General features: G+C 35.5%; 1 non-coding gene across 1 annotated transcript; it reads left to right on the top strand.

The window, feature by feature from the left end:
* The first annotated feature begins 17504 nt into the window (after positions 1-17504).
* On the top strand, positions 17505-17577 carry TRNAA-CGC (transfer RNA alanine (anticodon CGC)). The gene has a single exon. It is a non-coding gene; the product is annotated as a tRNA-Ala (tRNA).
* The last annotated feature ends 1251 nt before the right edge of the window (positions 17578-18828 follow it).

The following is an 18828-nucleotide window of genomic DNA, read 5'->3' as shown; positions in this document are numbered from 1 at the left end:
TTTGAGATGGGCAGGACATGGATTTGAGGGAGGTGGGGTATGATGGTATAGACTGGATTAATCTTGCTCAGGATAGGGACCAATGGCGGGCTTATGTGAGGGCGGCAATGAACCTACGGGTTCCTTAAAAGCCAGTAAGTAAGTAAGTATAATATTTAAAACTTTGCATATAAAGTAGTTAATTGTATGAAATTATTTGTTATGAATAATTCTCATTTTAAAGCATTTTAGTTTCAAGGTGGCAAATTTAAATTAATCGAAAATACATTTGTTTTCGTAGGACTCTTAATGTTATGATCGTTTGTCACTTTGCTTAATTTCAGAATATGCTAAGACTACCAAATTATATGTAAATGAAAGCCTATTTATTAGAGTAAAATGTAGTTCCATACCTACACATATAGACTGCTGAGAAAGCAGTTATAAGAGTACGTGGCTAATTAAATAAAAGATTTTCTCTCAGAAGCTATAAGTAGAATAATTAATTTGTCTACATCTGAGAATTCAATAGAAAATAAAACCTACTTTCAAAATTGAGTAATCTACAGAATAACAACATTAGCTCCGATTAGATTAAGCGTTTTAAGGTACAATAAGTTGTAAATATATAAAATATATTGCTCTCTTCTCCAATCACGAAAAAGATTGTATTATTATCCATCTAAATTAAAACAGACGCTGATACAGGCACTCACCCTATCTCACTTCGATTATTGCGACGTTTTGTTCAATGACCTCAGGATTATGCCAATCTGGCTTTCAGGTAGAAGCTCCCTGTGAAGCAGGCTTGAATAATAGCACGGGAAAAAATGTTCCGGGGCCGGGTATCGATCCTGGGACCCATCGTTTAGCGCACGAATGTTCTACCGACTGAGCTACCCCAGGACCTATACACGACACCATCACAATTATTCCCTTTTAAATCCGCACAACCGAAATGGGCTGAACCCAATTTTGAGTGCACACAATTCTGTATGACCTTAATTCTACCAAGTTAAATAAACCATTATTATCATTATTGTTATTATTATTATTATTACTATTATTAAAATCACAAGATAAATTTTCGCTCAACATTATTAATTACGTATTTCTTTGTTGGTTTTCTTTTTCTCACCAATAAACTAGCATTATACATTAATAAAACTAACATAATTAAATTTAAAACCACTTCAAATTTTATCTCTGAAACATTGGACACAACTATCAACAATATACCTCTACTAGAAACATCAACAACCAAATTTCTTGGTTTCTATATTAATAATACAATAAATTAGAAAAATCATATCAAAGAAATAACCCCCAAACGTAGCTCAACATGCTTCGCAATTAGGTCGTTACAACAATTTCTAAACAGCAGTATCTTAAAGACAATATATTTTGCATATTTTCATTCCATTATGTCCTACAGAATAATATTTTGGGGAAATTCTGCAGATATTAAAAATATATTCTTATTACAAAAAAGAGCCATTAGAATAATAGTTGGAGCAAAGGCTAGAGGATCATGTAGATTATTTTTTAAAAAATTAGAGATTCTAACCTTAACAAATCAATACATATACTCTGTAATAAATTTCATCTTATGTAATAAAGAAAATTTTCCAGCTAATTCAGCCATACTTAGTATAAATATCCGCAGAAAGATTGATTTTCATACGCCATCATCAAATTTATCATACTATCAAAGGGGAGTACGTTACATGGCGATAAAAATGTTCAATAGTCTTCCTGAAGACATTAAGAATCATAGCCAAAACCCTGCATTATTTAAGGTAAAACTGAAAAATTACTTAATATCTCACACTCTTTTTTCTGTAGATGAATTCTTGACATTTCACAGTACTGTGTAAATATTTAATACTATTAAGTGGTAAACATACCTATTACATTGTATAAAATATTATTGTTATTAAGGTAATAATTCTGTTCATATTTCATATTTGCATTTTATATGTATTGCATTTTATTGTTAAACGTAAGAATTGGACATGTTCTTTATTCTATGCTATAAAGCAAATGTAAGAATATTAGGGAACGAATAAATCTGTCTATCATTCTACCCATAGGCCCATGTAAATGTAAACTAAATTCTTTGCGATGAAAGAGTGATGGAACGGAGAAAAATTCTCTCCGGCGCCGGGATTTGAACCCGGGTTTTCAGCTTTACTTGCTAATGCTTTATCCACTAAGCCACACCGGATACAACCCCGGCGTCGGACAGAATTGTCTCTGATTGAGTTCCAACTCTTGGGTTCCCTCTAGTGGCCGCCCTCTGCACTACGTCATAGATGTCTATGAACATAGGACTGACGTCCACACACATGTGCTGAGGTGCACTCGTTATGAGTGACTAGTTGGCCGGGATCCGACGGAATAAGCGCCGTCTTAAATCACTTCGTGATTTACGCATATCATATATTATTTTTTTATCAGAGACAATTCTGCCCGACGCCGGGGTTGTATCCCGTGTGGCTTAGTGGAAAAAGCATCAGCACGTAGAGCTGAAAACCCGGGTTCAAATCCCGGCGCCGGAGAGAATTTTTCTCCGTTCCATCACTCTTTCATCGTATGATGACGCAGAATATCTGCATGGAAATATCATATGTACTTCGGTACATTGAAATAAAAAATAAAAAAAATAAAATAAAAAATAATATAAATTCTTTGCGCTTGATGAGAATCAAACATGCATATACCGAATTCTAAGCAGCAAAGTATAATACACTAATTATGATAATATTCTTGGATGTAACCAATAATGAGTGAGCTTTCATTTCAGAGACCTCTATCAATTTCATTTCTTTACCTCTTCTTAGCGTATGTAAAATGATGTGTACTACAATAACTGATACAATTTCTCGACCTATGAGCATTCAAGAAAATGCTCGACGTCAGAAGTAACAAGCGTTACTGGCCTGGAAATTGCAAGCTTCTGTCTCCCTTCTTTCTGCCTCATTCTTATGCTCCTCTCGAATACCATCTGAAATTGGCGACATGAGGTAAAAACCCTCTGCAAATGGCTTGTTCAGGTCATAGCGTTTGTTTCAAATTGACTCCATCTTCACATTGTAACATCATTTCTATATTTTCTTATGAGCAATTCGGTTCCCTGGAAGACCTCTCCTATAACATGAAGGAAACAGAAATTTCTACAAACGAGGAGCGACTGGAAAGAAATGAAATTATTTTGATTCATAGAACTGGGAAAATTCCAAAGTTCTCACAATGCATTCCATGTCTTTATTGTAGAGATAAGCGACCACAATTACAGTTGTAATTTGGAAATTGTATATTTGCATGTTTTATCATTTAATAAATAAATATTATCGTCATCAACCTGGTTTAGTGTTACGATCTTCTTCCATTTCTGTATGTTCAACTAGAAGTCTCCTTTTCGATGTAGGCCTATATAGTGAAGAACTTGTCATGATAGCTTGAAATGTTCTACTGTTTAAATACCTGATCAAATTGTAAGGGTATACAGATGTTCAGTTACATGTGGTATTTTCGAATTATTAAAAACAACTTATAGGTTTTTAAAAACAAATAATAATAATAATAATAATAATAATAATAATAATAATAATAATAATAATAATAATAATAGTAATAATAATACTTATTAATTTATTATTATTATTATTATTATTATTATTATTATTATTACTATTATTATTATTATTATTATTATTATTATTAATGTGACATTAATTCAGTCGCTAAATGGTCGGAAGACAATGGTATGAAAATTAACGTATTCTATATAGTGAAGAACTTGTCATGATAGCTTGAAATGTTCTACTGTTTAAATACCTGATCAAATTGTAAGGGTATACAGATGTTCAGTTATATGTGGTATTTTCGAATTATTAAAACCAACTTATAGATTTTAAAAAACAAATAATAATAATAATAATAATAATAATAATAATAATAATAATAATAATAATAACAACAATAATAATAGTAATAATAATACTTATTAATTTATTATTATTATTATTATTATTATTATTATTATTAATGTGACATTAATTCAGTCGCTAAATGGTCGGAAGACAATGGTATGAAAATTAACATATCCAAAACTAATGTAATAACCTTTTCTAGAAAAACTTCTTCACTGAAATTTAATTATTATCTAAATAATGTACTAATTAACAGAACGGATTGCGTAAAAGATTTGGGAATATTCTTTGACAGTAAATTGTATTTTCATAGTCACGTTGATTACATTTACAATCACGCAATCAGAATGCTAGGAATAATACGGTCAATAACTTATTCTTTTTCCACGCCCGATTCTCTTTTAATGCTATACTATACATTGGTGCGATCGAAACTCGAATATGCATCTGTAGTTTGGAACTCGATTACAACTACGGACTCGGCTAAATTAGAAAATATACAAAGAAAATTTATATCCTTACGTTCATTCAGATTTCTGCCCATTAATTCCGGGTAGAGTTATGAGAGAAAATGTGAATATTTTAATTGTCAAAATCTATATGCTAGACGCCATGAGCTAGATTGTCTGTTCTTTTGTAAAGTCCTCAAAGGTGATATATCCTGTGACTCTTACTTAAACAATATTACCTTACGTATTCCAACAAAAGATATGAGAGCCCACAAACTTTTCTATATTAGAAATTCGAAATTTCTTTCACCAGTCTCCAGATGCATTAAAAATGCCAACATGCATGGCTGCGAATTCGATCCCTTCAATGTATAGACTTTGTTTGCTCTTGGCAACGATTTATCATTTATGTATTATTTTAGGCATTATACTCAATTATGCTTAGTTATCCATTCATCGTCATTATTGTAATTAATTGTAATTATATTTATTTGCAATAATTATTTTTGTTTTATGTTTTTGTTATATTTGTGCTGAACTGTAATTGGCCACTGGCTGTTGTACAGCACAGTAAATAAATAAATAAATAAATAAATAAATAAAATAAAATAAATAAATAAATTACTATTATTATTATTATTATTATTATTATTATTATTAGGTCCCTTAGATGTTTAAGGCGTGTTTGAAAATATCAAAGACAGTATCAAAATTGCAGCTGAGCACAGCATAGGTTATTATGAAACTAAGAAAAAGAAACCGTGGTTTGATGAAGATTGTTGCATGGTAGTAGAAAGAAGGAAACAGGCAAAATTCAAATTCTTACAGGATCCAGTTGAGGAGAATAGAGATAATTATTTCAATGAAAGAAGAGAAGCAAGTCGTACACTTAGGAATAAAAAGAGAGATTATTTGGAGGAGAAACTGAATGAGGTAGAAACAAATAGTAAGAATAAAAACATTCGAGATTTATATAAGGGTATAAAGGAATTTAAGAACGGATATCAGGCAAGGGTAAACGTGATCAAGGATGAGAATGGTGACTTGCTTGCACACTTTCATGCAATCCTGAACAGATGAAAGAACTATTTTGGGCAACTGCTAAATATACATAGGCCGAATAGAAATGATCGGGACGAAATTCAAATGCAAACTGCTGAGCCATTTATACCCGAACCCATACTTTCTGAAGTCGAAATTGCGATAGAAAATCAGAAAAAATATAAGTCTAGCGAAATTTATCAGCTTGTACATGCTATTTGGGAAAAGGAAATTGTACCAGATCAATGGAAGGAGTCCATAATCGTACCTATCTTTAAGAAGGGGGACAAGACTAACTGTAGTAACTTTCGAGGAATATCACTTTTGTTGACATCGTAAAAAATTTTGTCCAATATTCTTTGAGAAGATTAACTCCATATGTAGATGAAATTATTGGGCATTATCAGTTTGGTTTTAGGCGTAACAGATCGACTATTGATCACATATTTTGTGTTCGATAGATAATGGAGAAAAATGGGGTCGTCAGTTATTCACATATTTCAAAAAGGCGCATGACTCGGTTAAGAGAGATGTTTTATATGATATTCTGAATGATTTTGGTATTCCCAAGAAACTAGTTCGATTAATTAAAATGAAACCTACAGCAGACTTCGTATAGGCCAATTTCTCTCCAATGCTTTTCCAATTCACTGTGGGCTAAAGCAAGGAAATGCACTATCACCTTTATTTTTTAACTTCGCTCTAGAATATGCCATTAGGAAAGTACAGGATAACACAGAGGGTTTGGAATTGAACGGGTTACATCAGCTTCCTGTCTATGCCGATGACATGAATATGTTAGGAAAAAATCCACAAACGATTAGAGAAAACACGTAAATTTTACTTGAAGCGAGTAAAGCGATCGGTTTGGAAGTAAACCCCGAAAAGACGAAGTATATGTTTATGTCTCGTGACCAGAATATTGTACGAAATGAAATTATAAAAATAAGAGATTTATCTTTCGAAGAGGTGGAAAAATTCAAATACCTTGGAGCAACAGTAACAAATACAAATGCCATTCTGGAGGAAATTAAACGCGAAAAAGTGTGGGAAATGCGTGTTATTATTCGGTTGAGAAGCTCTTATCATCCAGTCTGCTGTCAAAAAATCTGAAAGTTAGAATTTATAAAACAGTTATATTACCGGTTTTTTCTGTATGTTTGTGACACGTGGACTGTCACTTTGAGAGAGGAACATAGGTTAAGGGTGTTTGAGAATAAGGTTCTCAGGAAAATATTTGGGGCTAAAGGGATGAAGCTACAGGAGAATGGAGAAAGTTACACAACGCAGAACTGCATGCATTGTATTCTTCACCTGACATAATTAGGAACATTGAATCCAGACGTTTGAGGTGGGCAGCCCATACAGCACGTATGGGCGAATCCAGAAATCCATATGGAGTGTTAGTTAGGATGCCGGAGGGAAAAAGACCTTTGGGGAGGTCGAGGCGTAGATGGGAGAATAATATTAAAATGGATTTGAGATAGATGGGATATGATGATAGAGACAGGATAAGTCTTGCACAGGATAGGGACCAATGGCGGGCTTATGTGAGGGCGGCAATGAATCTGCGAGTTTCTTAAAAGACATTTGTAAGTAAATAAGTAAGTAAATAAGCATAGCCTTTAGTATCATCTCCTCTTCTGCTCACAACACCATATCATCAGGGAATATTATACATTTTATTCTTTTTCCTCCTACTTTTACCCCTCCTATGTTCAGAATTATACTGAACATCAAAATAAAACAAAAATAGTCTCTGGACTCAGGAGGTTACAATTTGTGGTAGGAAACTATTTGTAGGAGTAATAATTAGATAAAGGATTTAGGCATCGAACATAATTCAGTTAATAAATATGTTAATGTTTTGCTCAATAGAACTACACATAATAACATAACGCGGAGGAAAACTAGTTGTCATTAGGGTAGGTTACTCTAAGCCAGACGTGCAGAACTATTCTACTCAGAGCGACTGTCTTCGTACACATTCTGCCCCAGCCACCTTTTCTAGCGTCCTAGTTACGCTCGGCTGTATCAACACACATTCTCGCTTCTGCAGGTACACAGTACGCTATCAAGAATTACAAATGGACAGATAATAAAATCATTAAGAACAAGTGAACACCTTTGGAAAGTAAGAGAAAAACGAATGAGGAAAATAAATAAGTTAAAAGACATTTAAAATAAATTTTTAAATTTATGTCTGCATGTAATGTAAGAAGGTCTAACCACAGTCTACTATATACAGTCGCGAAGCTCAATATGTAGTAAAAATGCAAACATGGGTAGTTGCCCACCACTAGGATCGCTACTATCGCCTCATCATCGCAGATCTCTCTCCTAGCAGACGACAAAATATGTTACGCTTTCGTTGTCGTGTTCTTTTGGAAAAATTAACACCTTCCTTCCATTATTGAAATATTACATGCATAAAGTTAATTTATTATTTTAATGAAGTATATTAAATTCCACCATAAACTCGAAGATACCTGCAAGAAATAAGTTAATATAATTTTTGTTTGTGCAAAAGAACTGAAATTTACTATAATAGCTTCACTCATTCAAGATTATAGCGATAATTAACTATGAAACCAATAAATATTAATTTCTATTTCTCTTTACAACAATAATAATGGAAATATGAATTAATGGAGTAACTTACGTGTACCTGTACTTGTAGTGTAGGCTTACGTAGTTAACAAAATGGGATGAGGTTAAGCAATAATAATCACACCAGAATTGGAAATAAAACGTGATCAATAAATTATATTGTAACAGACTTTTTCTACGTCTCTAGTAAAGCAACAAATAAAAATAACAACAAAATTAACAGCTATAATTAAGAAAAAAGTAGGCCTAAGCAATAATAATCCCACCAGAATTGAAAATAAAACGTGATCAATAAATTTCATTAAAGCAAACTTAATTTTTCTACGACTTTAGCAAAACAACACATAAAAATAATAACAAAATTAATAGCTACAATTAAAAATATATCCTCTGAAAAAAAAAGTAGACCTAACTTTATTTCTCTGGAAATTTACCAGCCTAAGTGACAGAACTTTAACTGGTATCTAATGTCCTTTCGGTTAGACTGAAACATTTCATTGTGAAATTTAAGGATATAATGTATTCTAACAGTCACAAAGAACTTCAAATTAACAGTTTTGTTTCTGCACAGCATTCTTGTGGAAACCCAGGAACCTTTCTGAATCTTTCGGAAACCGGAAAAAGGATAACTCTGGCCTCTTTCTCTTACTGTTGCTACAATTTATAACACTACAAACGTCTCCTCCTTGTCCCATATTATTATTCCAATTATTATATTTAGCCATTAACATTTTCATTATAACCAATAACGAACATTTCACAAGCATCAATGTGAAATACGCAACGAGCTAGCACTCGATAGAAATACCACACAGTCCAAAGTCGACCATGGACAGTCTATTGTTTCTAGTTGCTAACCGCTTGGAGTGCTTTATCACGAGATTTGCAAAAAAAACACCTCAAGCTTCGCGACTGTATATAGTAGACTGTGGTCTAACTATATACAGGGACATCATTTTATTTTTACTAACATTTTTAACATTAACCTGTCTATATCTTTGGATTAAAGGTCTAGAACCGGAAACACCGCTTGCTTTCCCTTCCAAGACTGGAGTTCGATGATGTTGGCGTAAAATACAGATTACTCTACTAGGTATAGGAGGGAAGAAAATTAGTTCATCCATTTATGTAAACTAGGAAATATCGCAATTTTGAGTTTGATAATTTTCATTAGGTTTTTGTTTAATCAAAATACAGTACTGTATTAACACTAAGTGTTTTTACTCATGAATTGAGCTATCCATTCGGACGTATTAATTATGCAGTGTATATTATACTGTTACAGCACATTAGCGTACAATATAGACAATGAAGTTAAATTGAAAAATAATTATAATATGGATATTTAACCACATTTTTGAAAATGGTGGCCGTTCATTTCGATACAGGCTTCAGTTCTTTTGTGCATATTATCGCACTATAGACTATAGTACCTAATTCCAATTACCAGTTTCGTCCTTCGTATGAGTAACTGATGTTGAAATAATTCTATACCTACTCTATAAAAGAGTACCTTACGTACTGTAAATTAAATCTTCACTTCTGCTCGATCCGAAAAGATAAAATTATTCGGACATCCTATCTACTGTCTGTTCAAGTGGTTTTGTCACAGGGTCTTAGAAGGGGGGGGGGGAATCACGTGACAGTTAATTATTTCACGAGACCCTTTTATTTAAGTTATTTTAAACAGTTGTATAATATTACGTAGACGTGCAATTCCTAACAGAAATTAATGTTTTCAGAAAGGAGCTAAGACAGCCCAGCTACTAGACTTTACAGAGGGGCGAACAGAAGCAGGTGGGGGAAACCGGGATGCGACGTAGGCAAACGGACGACAGTACCTGTGCGAAAATATGATTCAATATTGAATGCTCTTTCGTCACTGGAAAACGCGAACATATATCTGGAACGTACTATACTCACTAACTGAGTACTGCATACGCGGCCTCGGATCTGTGTGGAGAAGGGTTGGAAGTTTACTAGTAGAGGGGTGGGAGTGAAGTACATTCAAAAACTCAGGTACAATAAAAATTGAAGTAAAAATAAAATGATGTCCCTGTATATATATATAGTTTATATATAAATTGTATGTTGATAAGTGAGTGATAGCTATATGATCGGAGGTCAATGCTGTCATTCAACATTGTAACGCACTCCAGCCAAATAAATGAATAAATACTCAATACGCGTGCTGCAGTTTGAAGAGAACTGGAACGTGACAAAATCTAAACCGTGAAGAAATACTACTTCGAAAGAAAACGGGAATATGAATATGTTGTTGAAAAAGACGAAAAAAATTGTTTATTTACTATATCCAATACAATTTATCTCTACTCGTCATTTCAATATTAAACGACATTTCAAGAAAGCCCATATTAAGACTTATGGAATAGACAGCTTTCGGGTAAGTTTATTATTACGAACTGTATATTGATTATTTATTTATACACTGTTAAATTAAGGACGTCACTCGTTGTGTTCATTTTCTATTCAAAAGAATAGTGACAATTATATTAACTTTCAAGTTTCATTACTTAAATGCTACAATTTTATGTTTCCGTAGGTAATGATAGGAGGAAAGTTCTGCAGTAGACCTATAGACAGGGAGCTTAATCTCAGCTGACATCTACGTACGTCTGTGCAGAGTACTGCCTGCTGAACATGTTGCCACGTCTCTCACGCCAGAATATTAACAAATTTAAGCATGCAATTTTATTTAGTTTCACGAAATAGTAATATGCGTTACAAGAGCGGTATGTTGAAGTTTTCATGTTCCAGGAAAAGTCTGAAAAAGCGAAACGTAGTTGAGCTTTTTTAATTTCCGAGAATTTAAACAAAACATACCGCTCGTGTATCGTACATTATATTGTGCGAAGATCGTTTATTACATACCTGAAAGAGGAATTTCTAATTAGTTGCAATGAAATCTCCATCTTGGTTTCTGTTCAATGACGGCAAATTTGCAAAACAAAAATATCTATCTTCAACATTGTTGCTTTAAAATGTTTTCTGTGTTTACTACACTCCAGCAGGCCGTGACATATGTCTGTCTTTTTTTTTTCCTCCAGTCTATAAATGCGAACTTAAAACAAACGGCTTCCTTAAAGTTACATGCATCACGAAATGCAGTAACTTTAGTGGAATTGTAGAGTTTTACTTAATTTTTGCAAATATTTGAAAACAATAATTAACAGTGCAATTTAGGTGAAATTGCAGTGGTAAGTTTCCAATTTATAATTATTACTATATTGAACGTCTCTAAAAATAATATGTTAAAAGCCTAAAGCAGTAAAATGAATATGTCACTTAAGCGGTAAGAAGAGGGAAATTGTTACGTGTGTTCGGTTGGGAATACTGAATGTGGAATTTTAGACTTACCGCGGATCGGTTTTGTGTGGAAACCAAGCAAATACGGACGATCTCGCACAAACGTAATAGAACACACAAATATGTATTTAAACTGATATTAACTCTTTGCTAGATATACATACTGATGTAATTGTTTTCGTAACTGTAGTAACGCTATAAGCAATATGAAGCGAATAAAATAAGAGAAGAAATATTTTTTTGGGGGGAAAACTATCAAGTTTTGACCCTATGTTGTATGGACATTTTTTGATCCTGTAGACCGTCCCCGACGACTTTGAAAACGACGGCACTTACACCCCTTACACCTTGTATAATCAGCTTCATATCGGTATTACTTAGATGGCTGTCGCTCTAAATAGCATCTCCAATTTATTTAAGCCAGCGTGGCGTCTTCTCGATGATGCGCGGAGACGATCAGAATGAAGCTGTTGAAATCCAGGCAATTTTACAGAGTTAGGTTTCCATAAAAGCAGGAAGACAGCTGCAGTTGTGATACATCGTAGCGTATAAACAGTTTGCAGACAGATGAGTGTCATTTTTCAGTAATTGGATCCAGCTAGATGGAAGAAACATGTTCAAAATGTAAACATGCTCGTCGTTCTTTTGTCATATTAAAGTAACACAAGCAGGCGCCTTGGTAAGGGAGGCGACGAAACAGTTTTAAAATGTGATAAAGCACACGGAAAACGAAATTACATTGTTACTAACTTCTTTTCCTCACATATTATGCTTGAGAAACCTGTTATAACTCCCAGGAATTTTCTATCGTTTTATCTCTCTTCGTAAGTGTCCTTGTCCTTTCTCTTATCTCTACCGTCATTCATAAGATACTAGCCTACGTTTCTTTCTACTTATTCTAAATATTTTATTTGGCGTTTCCACTTAACAGCGGTTGCCTCTAATGCTATTTCCTCTCGATATTCGTGGTATACTTAGCTATAGTCCCGTCGCTCTAATTTCCGGCAGCCAATCGCGTTGCAGGTCGGCTACATTTGAACGTGTGCGTCTTGTGAAGACGTTACTAATTTCTTAAAGGCTCGATAAATACTTAATATAATCTCCCGCCATTTTGGCTCTTTCGTTGGCGTTCGCAGAAAGCACACGAAGACGTTATTTGCCGCTCAATTATTTGCTGAATTACAGTGCGTTTGATTTATTATCATAGGAGCTACGACAAGATAATGTATAACGGTGTGGCAAATAGATTCCTCGTATGGTAGCGAGGCAACGAAAGAACAAAAATGGCGAACGATACTACCTATCTAGATTTTATACAGCCTTCGCTTCCTAAGACGTAAGCAAAGAGGAGGAGTCACGCCGGGAATAACAGCGTCGCGACTATAGTTGTGAAACTTCTCGGACAGAAAGCCGGTCTGTAAAGGAAAGAAAGATGATGATGATGATGATGATGATGATGATTTATGAAATTTTGTTATGAATAGGGCAGGCGGTTTCCGACCCTATAACTAGAGCTTGACTGTTATATTTCGATGGTTAAGAGGTGATACCTCATATCTGTAAATTAGCAGGTGAATAAAAAAACTGTTTTAAAATATAGGCCTAATTCTTCTCAAAATAAATACTTTTTTTCTATAAGATAGTTTGCTGCTTTGGAAGTTTTTCTACTACATTTTGTGAAAGTAATAAAAATGCAGTTGAACTAAATGACCATTTCTGAAGATACGAGGTATTAGTTACCAAAGAGAGCAGATGGGGTACTTTATCAGTGGACACAACTTTACTATACCGAGAGCTTTGATTACGTCACGAGGTGGAGGAAGGGATCTTACCTAGCGCAGAGCTCTCTGATGTTACACGTCCTGTCTTAGATAGTTTTCAATACCTGTGCATTTCCTGGCGTATTTGAATTTCCTGTTTTCTGCATATTCTACTTTATTGGTCCTTCTACACTATTTCCTGTATTCATTTTTTTCCTATCGCAGTCCTAATTAGTTCTATTTGTGTTTACCTTAAGTGCAAAGCATTTGTTTGCCTTTACATTATAACATAGTTTACGTTATGCCGAAAGAAAAGAAGCCTCGGCTGTACAATTGCAGCGATTTGTTGAGGAGTTCGGATCGCAGCACTTTCCTACATATGGTGAAAAACTTACATGTATGGTATGTAAAGTCGATCTACTGGAGAAGAAGAGACACCATGTACAAAAACACTACAACTCTAAAAGACACAAGGAATGCTTTAAGTTGTTGAATTCCAAAAAAAGTCAAAGCTATTCCCACGAGTTAAAATGTGGAATGTGATTTTTACCAAGACTTGTGCCACATGTTCGTTAGGGCAAATAATCCATTTATAAAACTGGAACACCCATGTGTCAGATCATTTTTGCAAAAATATACAGGTAGAACACTATCCCGACAATTTACTCTGCGTACGGGTTATTTTGCAAAATGTTATGAAGATGTCTTACGTGAAATTAGAGAAACCTTAAAAGATGAAAAATTGTGGATATCTATAGACGAAACGACAAATATTGCAAACAGATCTGTTGCTAATGTTATTGTTGGGGCACTTCAAACTGAAGGTGTGGACAAAAAGTTTCTATTGACATTCGATGAGCTAGAGAAAGTAAATCATGTTACCATTGCAGCTCTATTTGAAAAATCAATGCGATTATTGTGGTCTGACGAAATGAAAGCAGGAAAGCTTAATGAAGTATATTGTCGTGCACTGTAACAAATGCAGTTACGATGGAATAATTACTGTCATGTTTTCATAATGTTAAGGTACTTCTTATCCTATTCGGGTTTATTATTTCCTCCTTTGATCCAATGAGTGAAGCATATTTATGTTTCCTTCACAACCAGCTTTCAGTCCTCAACAAACAGATAAATAAAATATAAGGTTCAAGTGTGTCTGTGACTGAAGTAAAGTCAGTGCTGGATGAAACATGGAATGTTTTACGAGAACGAAAAGAACATTTTATGGAAATGAAAGTCAAATAAATATTATCCAATGATGCAATTAGTGAATATATAGTTCGTAAATTCAATGTTGAAACTGCTGGTTTTCTGACACAGCATTTAACTACCTTCAGAAGTGGTCTTCATTGATGAAACAACTGGACAGTTTTAATTGAATGACCTTACACAAAGTCCCCAAGTGGAGTGATACAGAAGAGACATTGTCTTACCTAAAACAAAAATTGCAGCTTTCAGAATCTGAAGTGTTTGATCAGTTTGTTTGCTTGAAAAAATTTGTGCGTACAAACTTGGATGTTATGAATGGGAAAGCATAAAAGTTCCAGACAAGCGGCTTCATTTTTTGAGACTTTAAATAACACAGAACAGCATTCAGAATTACTGAAAATCTGTCGCTGTTCTTGCTCACAATGGAAATCTTGAACGCATATTTTCTCTGATGGCAGCACAATGGACTGATGAAAAAAATCGGTTAAACATAGACACAATAGAAAGCATATCGCAGTGACACTACAATTTGAACGTGACATGTTCTGAATTTTACATGTATGTGCAAAGATATCCATCCATCACGCAGGCTGTAAGCAAATCTGAAAAATATGGATGGTATGATTATGAAAAAAGAAGCAAGTATTATCGTGTTTATTTCTTTGCAAAATTATTGTAATTCCAATAAAAATCCAATTTTACACAAAGAACGGATGTTTTAATTATATTTCCCGGTTTTATTTCCAAAGTTTATGGCAACCCTGCCCAATCCTGGATCATTCTTCTCAACTAAAGTCAGCTGGTACAGCCAGAATTACCAGTGCTTCAGTTAACAGTTTTCAATTCTGTGACTCGTGTGTGGTTCGTACGTTTGTACGTGACCTTGATCCGCCAGTTCGAAATGCACTGTAAATGACCATAGGAACGGGATGTAAGCTGATTGCAGTCCTCGTATTGGCCCCAATCCACAATTTGCCTGAGGAGTTGAGGACAGCCATGTCAGGATAGCCGGTCCTCGGGATCCAACCCTGGACTTACCGAATGTAATACTAATTATTTAATAATAATAATTTATTTATTTAATCTGCCAGAGCTAAGGCCAGTAGGCCTTCCCTTCCGCCCAGCCAGACTCTAATTCTAATTGAATACAATTAGTTACATATATATCACATTAATATCTAGACCATAAAACAACATGAAGTCCACACCTGTGGAGTAACGGTCAGCGCGTCTGGCCGCGAAACCAGGTTCGAATCCCGATCGGGGCAAGTTACCTGGTTGAGGTTTTTTACGGGGTTTTCCCTCAACCCAGTACGAGCAAATGCTGGGTAACTTTCGGTGCTGGACCCCGGACTCATCTCACCGGCTTTATCACCTTCATTTCATATTTATTCTGTGACACACACACACACACACACACATATATATATATATATATATATATATATATATATATATATATATATATAAAACCATTAAACATTGGGAAACCTGAAACAGCTATTATTGTTAACAAGAATTGTTAGAAAAATATTTCGTTAGTCTATTCTTAAATTGGTTTGATGTCTGACAGTCCCTGACATTACTCGGTAGGGAATTCCAAAGCCGAGGAACAGCCATAGTGAAAGAAGATGAATATGAGGATGTTCGGTGGGAGGGAATGGATAATATTAAGGAGTGTTGTGATCGTGTGTCTAGGTTATGATGGGTGGATAAATTTTGAAAACGAGACGCAAGATAGACATCAGTGGACATATGCAATATGTGAAAGAAAAGTGAAAGACATGGCTATGTATTGTATATTTTTAGTAGAGCCATCGATGTAGCTCAGTCGGCAGACTCGCTGGGCTGCTGATCCGGAGCTGCGTTCGGGCTTGAGTTGAATCCCCCTTTGGTCATTGATTTCTTCCGAGGTTTTCCCCAGCCGTGGGACTGAAGCCGGATGGTCTATGGCGAGTCCTCGGCATCAACCCCTTTGATTTGATTACCTGGTTGGGTTTTTCTGAGGTTTTCCCCAACCAAAAGGCAAATGCCAGGTAATCTTTTGGCGAATCCTCGGACCTCACCTCGTCTCACTACATCTCGCCAAAATATTGTAAAAAATTGCATAAAATTGTAAAAAATGTAGAAAATTATTAAATTGTAAAACTGTAAAAATTTGTAAAAACTGTAATTGTAATATTGTAAAATTTTGACTTGTTCCACATCTTAAAGCTTCATTGCTCATGTAAGATCTATGGAATAAAATAAATGAATGAAATGAATGACAGTGGATTTTCCTACGATCTTCTAGACGGAGCCAGGACAACATTTCGAGGGATAGTGTTACGTGATCAGCCCGGCGAAACTTCAAATTAAAGAAATGACTAGAGCCTTAACTCTCAGCTCTAGATAACCAGCTTCAGATTCCCATCACTCTAAAACATCCTGTCACAATTCCTTCAGGTGTCGTATAACCTGTCATATTCCACACACTCTCCATCATGCAATGCCACTAATGCCACTGCATTGTGTCCGTGTATCTGATGACCGACAAGTGGCTCAGTAATTATCTATCCATGTAATTGGTACAAGGTACCCTAGATTAAACCATATTATCTATTTCTGTCAACATTACTGTACATAGTGATTAAAATACAGGTGAAGTTACATGAAGTTCAAGGTCGTAAGTTATAAAATTATCAGTGGAAAAATATATGTTTCTTTATTCATTGTTATGTCTTATGTCGTCTAAAGTCGAGGACCCGAGTTATTTTGATTCCATGTTACGAGATTCTACCTTAAATCAGTCCAGTGCAGTTCCAAAAACTCTAATAATAGCGTCTATGATTTAATGACAGTAAATACTAATATAATTATTATTATAGAATAAAAATTCACTTCGGATTCGGGGATCGAACCCGGGTCCTTGGTTATACGTACCAAGTATTCTAATCACTGAGCTACGCCGTAGTTCAATCCACAGTACAGGTTCGAAACCCTCTCCTCTAGTGTTTTTCCTTATGTGGCCTGACTCCAAGTTCGACATACATAACTGCGGAATCCCGGCCAAACAAGTCACTCAACTGAGTGCGCTCCTAATATAATGGCAGTTGACATTGGACATTGTACGTCAACATATAAGCCTAACTTGGAGTCAGGCCACAAAGGGAAACATTGAAGGAGGAGTATTCGGTCCGGCGCTGTGGATTGAATTCGGCGTAGCTCAGTGGTCAGAGCGCTTGGTACGCAGAACCAAGGGTCCGGGTTCGATCCCCGGCGCCGGATTGAATTTTTCTCCTCAAATATTAGTTGGTGGCAGTCACAACTGAATGAAGACTTTTAGAGCTCAAGTTTGAATTACTAGGTCCGGGAGTTGACGTCATACGGGAATTGGCTTTTGAAGGAATATCTGTTTCAGCCTGACCAGACAGCTGCTTTGTTCTAGGCGTCTCATAACTCGGATAGGGATTGGTAGCTGCAGGTCATTCAGGGTATCGGTGTGAATTACAAAGATTGAAACCCAGAAGTAAATAGGCCTACTGTAGCATCTTGGCTCATTTCCAACTAAGAAAGAACATTATTGATTCGCATTTCAGCAATTGTCTCTAACCTTGGTTCTTTTAATTTTATGTTCTGTTCTTCTACATATATAATATATCCCAAAAGAAGTTAAATGACCTTGTTATTTAATGTTTTGTGTGGTATTTCGGAGCAAAGCAATAGCTTCTTCCACTGATCTAGTTTCCTTAGAATGAAATTGTGTTGCATGTTTTCTATCTTTAATCATACGTAAAATATTACTTATGAAAATTCACACAGAAAAAGAATCCGAAAGTTCCTTCCGTTGGCATTTAAGAAGAATCTAGTGCAGTCACTCTTGATGCTTTATTTTGATTACTGTGATATTATCTTCACTGATACGAAGCGCATCCAGAAAGTAAGGTTCCCGATGTTTTCCCCTTGAAAGTAAACGTAATTAGCCGTGTCAATTGTGTATGCGTAACAGATCTATGACGTATCAATCATATGCCAGCCGGACAGGTCCCGCCTGGTGCCAGTAGCGTGGCAGCAGTGGTCCGAAATGGAAGCTCTTATTCCTTCTCCCGCCGCCTGCGAGGTTCGGTCGGTGATAAAGTTCTTTAATACACAAAGCATTGCGCCAATTGAAATTCATCGGCAGCTCTGTCAGGGCTATGGGCCGAACATCATGAGTAAGCAGATGGTGCGTCGCTGGTGTAGGCAGTTTTCCGAAGGTCGTCAAAGTGTCCATGATGAAGAGCGCAGTGGGTGACCGTCCCTCATCAATGATGATCGTGTTGAGCTGGTGCGGCAGTGCATCATGGAGAACCGTCGCTTCACGATTACGGAGCTGAGCAGCCATTTTCCGCAGATATCGCGATCCTTGTTGCATGAGATTGTCACTAAGCACCTGCTGTTCAAAAAAGTGTGTGCCAGGTGGGTGCCGAAAAACCTGACACCCGAACACAAAATGCAACGTTTAGGAGCAGCACTGACATTTCTGCAACGGTATCACGA

The sequence above is a fragment of the Periplaneta americana genome, chromosome 8 (genome assembly GCF_040183065.1).
Source record: "Periplaneta americana isolate PAMFEO1 chromosome 8, P.americana_PAMFEO1_priV1, whole genome shotgun sequence".
Lineage (NCBI taxonomy): Eukaryota > Metazoa > Arthropoda > Insecta > Blattodea > Blattidae > Periplaneta > Periplaneta americana.
Note: the sequence above shows the minus strand (reverse complement) of the source record. Positions and strands in the feature narration are given on the sequence as shown.